Here is a 6,000-nt window from a genome sequence, read left to right on the forward strand (position 1 = left end):
CAGCATGTCTGGCAGCATCTGTGAAAAGAAAGTGGAGCTAACATTTCAGGTCCAGTGACCCTTTTTCAGAACAAATATGGTACTTCAACAGTGAATAGATTATTATAAAATTATAAATAAAATAGAACTGTATGTTGTCATCAAATATGTAAATCAATTGATATAAAATCAAGGTCAATGCAATTAGTATCCTATGTTGTAAACCTACGTGTTGATTTGGGATATGAAAACAAATATTCCCCCAAATGAACTATTAGAATCGTTCAAGAGTATGATGGTGATTCATTTTGCTCCAGTAGGGTATTTTACTTGATACGGTGTAAGCATATTGTCCCTCGTTAGAGACTAAATTAGTTATAGATATTTTCATATTGAAGAATCTAACTTTTTTTTACAGCTAACTCTGTATACAAACGTAACATTCACAGGCAAATCCAGCTATTAAACTACACAGAGCAAGATGCTTCTTATAGTGTGTCATGCTTCAAGTGATCTTGAGAAATGATGGTTTATGAGAGCTGTACATCCACAGTGCACTTCCCATGATACAGGGATTAGAATGTCTCTTCAAGAGTCACTGACATTCTAACTATGAAACCATACACAACATCTCCCATTCTTCTAAAGATTAAAAAAAATTGTAAACTCATATACGTAGTTGTACTTAGGCATACATTGTCAATTTGGTCATTATACCAACAGATAAAACAGAGTTTACAGGAATTTCAGAGCTTGCAAAGGTTCAACCTGAGGACAGTGCATCTGCTTTTGGACAGGTCATTCTCAGTAGGTCTAGCTGACATCTCTTTGTACATTGTCCTTGGAGTTGAACTATGATTACAAGGACTTCAGAAATAGTGATCTCTGTGTGAAATGCATGTGCAAATAATCTGGGGGGAATTCCAGAAAGATAATGTAATTTTATTGTAGGAACTTTTGAGTCCTCACATCCATAACAATGAAGCCTCATGTTGTATCCTGACACAGTGAAACATGGATGCTTCCCAAGGAGGTCATTATCATAACTTAAGGAATAACTCTGAAGTATGTCATCTTGTCCAAATGCAGATTGCACAGTGAGGAATTTCATGGTACATCAGAGGTTAAAAATTCTGCAAATAGCTGTCATCATAGTCTTCTCCCCAAAGTAAAGTCTTCCTTTTACATTATAGACCATGTCTTTGCACATTTACAGTTTAGTGTGTCACAGCTGTGAAACACTTATCTTTGGGAAACTAGCCATGGTACATGTTAGTGAAACAGAAACCTCAGTGTCACATTTCAGTGTCTTTGCCTGATTATATTTACTCAGATGACATGACAAGGAGGCAATTGATTCACATGTCGTAATTGTCATGATTGCTTGAGCTCAAAATTAGTAATGTGCATTCTCCTACCAATGAAAGACAAATTGAAGTCAGTTGGATTGCATTACTGAAACAATGGAGGTATGATTACTGATATTGCCCATAGCAGGACCTCAAATTTAACAGTTTTATTTCCCTTGAAGGAAGAAATGGAAACTTACTCTGCCCCATTTTGGATGTAGACCCTGCTACTTCTGTAGTTATTATGCAATTGACTTTTAATCTGAAATCACAATATCTGACTTTGTTTTATTGGGAGTGAGTCATAGGCTTCACCTGAGACACACAAACATACCCACAGTCCTTCATTTTCCCTTTTATGTTGCTCTTTCTGCAGCTCCAATAACCCTTCACTGTTCCCCTGTTTCCATTCAGTCCTTTTGTATAATTATTAAGTCCACAATTACACCCAGGATACATTATTGCCAGTGCCTTCATGAATACCCCAATTGAATCTACCTCCAACACAACTGCAGGCAATGCATCCCAGATCCTATCTACTCACTGAGTGAACATCTTTCTCCTCACTTTACCCTTGCTTCTTTTGTTGATCTTTTTAAATCTATGCCCTCTTTTCATTGTTCCTTTAATGAGCAGGTAAACAGAGCATAGCCATTTGTATGAAGCACATTTTGTATCTTTACCTTGTCAACCCTTGACAGATGCTGCAGGCATGATGTTGACATTGCACAGTCCTGCAGTCCTGCTCAGCAATACCTATGAATGTTCAGTGAACAAGCTGCCTGCCTCTCTCTCTGCATCAAAATACAAACCACAGAGACTGACAGCTAGAACAGAAAACTAAAGACTCTGTGTGAGAAGAAAGTAATGTGAGCAACAGAGACTGGTGGTTTGTAAGTCAGTGCTGAAGTCAGTTTTCTCAGATTTTGGAACATATCATCAGAAAATTTTGTTTAAAGACAATATTTTTTCCAAATTTTCAATTTTCCCCTAACCGGAGCACCATTTCATACCAGTGAACATTTAAGGTGGGCAAATCTTATCACCCGGAATTAAAGATTGACCCATATGTTAACATTCTCTTTTCCTCACCACTCTCTTTCCATGTTGACTGGGTTCACGGGGTTCCAATTAGTTTTAATCATTTGGTCAATTAGTTTCTCACATCTTTCTATTAAGAATCGTGAAAGATATCCCTCTGGTGTCCAGACTATTTCCTTTCTTTCCTGTGGCCATCTCCTGTTGTTTGCTGTCCTTGTACTATTAGTAAGTAGGCAGTTGTGCCTTTATTTTATTTCACTATCGATCACACAGCCTGACTGTTTTGGGCAAGTCCTACCCGTGGGCAACAACTCAGATCCATAATATGATTTATAGTTGTCGCGCCTAGTTAACTTTAACCATCCAAGAGGTTGCCCGTCTTAAGGTGGCCTGTGACTATGCGTTATACTCATAGCGACCTAGAAAAAGTATGTAACTTGTAGGTGTCCCTGTGTTCCAAAGTAAAATGTTGAAGTGGTGTTTAGGGTGTATGAGAGCAGCCATAATGATGTGCCGATGCTCATGTAGGTGGTGCTGCAAGATATAACCGGAGCATTGCCGGGAAGAAACAGCGGATGATGCTAGGACAGGCAGTTGGCGAGCCGCAGCTGCCAGGTACCTGCTCGGATTTATATGTTAATTTTCTCAGGGATGGACAGGAGTATTGGATGTTGTTGTAAAAGAAACCAAGCATTTTTAATGAGATGCAATTTCACCATTTTTCACACCTACACCCGGGAGGGATAAATTCCACCAATTATGATATTTTGATTTACAGAAATACAAACTTATTTTATTATTTATTAACGGGATGTGGGCATTGCTGGCTAGGCAGCGTTTATTGCCCAGAGGGCAGTTCAAAGTCAACCACGTGGTCATGGGTCTGGAGTCACATGCAGGCCAGACCAGGTGAGTATGGCAGTTTTCTTCCCTAAAGGACATTAGCAAACCAGATGGGCTTTTCCCCAAAAATCTACAATGGGTTCATTCGATTCTTAATTCCAGATATTTTACTGAATTCAAATTCCACCATCTTCCAAGGTGGGATTTCAACCTGAGTCCCCAGAACCTTATTTGGGGCTCCGGATTAACAGTCAACTATCCACAACAGTCCAGGATAATACCACTAGGCCATCGCCTCCCCCTAATTTAGCTTCAGCTCTGATTAAAGTTCACTGACATGAAATAGTGGGCTGAATTTTAGGAATTTTTTTGGCTAAGGCTGAGTTACTTTGAGAATTTTTGGAGGGTTTCTTGCTGCAAAACACAGCAAGACTTCTCACTGTGAATCTTACCAAATGTACTCATTATCTACCAACTGCCCCTATGCTGTCCTTATGTCAAATTTCCACCCTATCTGCCAGTGCTATTCTCAAAAACTGCCACTCAGTGGATACCTGCTGAAAGATCAGCATCCTTTGCATTTCCACCAGCTTTGAAAGGACACTGTGTACCCAGAGAATCTGTTGGCAATCTAATGTTGCCCCTCAAAGGCAGCCTAATCCAACAGCAGACACAAAGGTACTTAGCTCATGGCACACAGCCAGCAAGGCTGATTCTCCCTCACAAATGCAAACTCATACTCTCATCCTTGTCAGTATTTACTCACTAAGCCACACAGTTCACCCTGTTCTTACATACATCCCATCTACACCATCTCGGAGTCCCTGCCACTCTTACATTAATGCCTAGTAGTCATGTGCATATTATCATTATCTGGTCAGGTAAGGAAGATTGCATACAGGTCAGCATTTGGACAAGTCCAAGCGTGAGCTTTTATTGTCAGCCAGCAAAAGAGAACACAAGAGAATGCAGGCTGCAGTTCTTTCCCAGAATTTGAACTAAATACTGACTCATTGATCCTGAGAGTCCATGATGGTCTGCCACAGCCAGGACAACATATTCATCCTTCTCCATGGATGACTGCTTCTGTTCCCCAGGCTGCTGAGAATTTTGCATGTCATTATGTGGCAACTTGTACTGCATGGAACATGATGGTACAGGACACTCTGTCCAGACTGCTCCAAGCTGTGGACCCAGACCTTCATGAGCCCGATCATTTATCCCACTATGTCTCTTGCTGCACCAGCTATGTGACCAGCACAATACATCCAAAAGGGAGTGCCCCCTGTTATCTGACCCCCTTCCCATCCCAGACCCACCTCAACCATTCCACTTACTTTTACAGTCATTTGAGTCTGTCACAGTACTTAAATGACATGTGTTGCAGCAATATTCTTGTCCCACAGCACCCTTGGAAGTTCTATAAAGAATAGCCAGAATTTATCTCTTTTTAAGTTATTCACATGAAACTTTACATCACAAAGTGGCAATGTTTGTTTGGCTGCATTGTCCTGGATGGTGTCAAGCTTCTTGAGTGTTGTTAGGGCTGCACCCATCCAGGCAAGTGAGGGAGGATGTTCCATCACACTCCTGACTTGCACCTTGTAGATGATAGGCAGGTTCTGGGGAATCAGGAGGTTAGTTACTCGCCACAGTATTTCTAACCTTAAGCCATTGTATTTATGTGGTGAGCCTAGTTCAGTTTCTGGTTAATAGTAAGCCTAAGCATGTTGATAGTGAGGGATTCAGTGATGGTAACTGTAGTGATTGTAATAAAATCAGCCAGGTGGACTGAGTTTTCAGATGGGGGTGTTAAGCTGGCCAAATCAGAGAGCCCTAGCTGACAGATAAGACCAGGAATGTCAGATGTCCTGTTCACAAAGAGCTATATAGGTGAAAGATGACTCCATGATGGGATACTGGCCTCCAAGGAGCCATTTCAGTGGTGACAAGAGAAAAACACACTCCTGAAGAAATTTGCTTGCAACTGTGGTCTTTGAATTGGGGGTAAGCATTCTGACAGTTTCGAGGCAGTGACCAGAGATGAAAAAAGCGAGGTCTGGGAAGGAGAAGGAGGTATTGGAGATATTCCAGGTGAATTTGAGGTTGGGATGAAAGGTGATAGTAAAGTTGGTGAACTGTTCAAGATCCTCGTGGGAGCATGAGGCAATGTTGATACAGTCATTGATGTGACAGAGAAAGACGTGGGGTATAGTGCCAGTGTAGCAGTGGAAGACAGACTGTTCCACATATCCTACAAAGAAGCAGGCATCGCTTGGGCCCATGCAGGTTCCCATGGCCATCCCCTTAGTCTGTTGGAAGTAGGAGGAGTTGAGGGAGAAATTGTTAAGGGCAAGGATGAGTTTGGTTAGGCAGATAAGGGTGTGAGTGGAGGGGAACTGGTTGGGCCTGCAGGAGAGGAAAAGCCATCCACGTGGGGAATGCGAGTGTACAGGAATTGGACGTCCATAGTGAAGATGAGGTGTTGGGGGCTAGGGATTTGGAAGTCTTGGAGGAGATAAAGGGTGTGGTGGTGTCCTGGACATAGGTGGGGAGTTCCTGGGCGCAACAGTCTGCTGCTTTTTACCACATTGAAATTTCCTAATATACTACCTATTTCTGTAACACTGTACAACCTATTTCTAAATTGATTTAGGACTGTCATCTTGTACTTTTTAAATATATATTAAATAGGGCCGCTCCTCCTTTTAAAAAACTTACTATCAAGGTAGCACTTCCATGGAACTGCATGAGTGAATGCATAGGAGTTGTCAAAACCGATGGTAGT

This window comes from Stegostoma tigrinum, chromosome 19 (genome assembly GCF_030684315.1).
Source record: "Stegostoma tigrinum isolate sSteTig4 chromosome 19, sSteTig4.hap1, whole genome shotgun sequence".
NCBI lineage: Eukaryota > Metazoa > Chordata > Chondrichthyes > Orectolobiformes > Stegostomatidae > Stegostoma > Stegostoma tigrinum.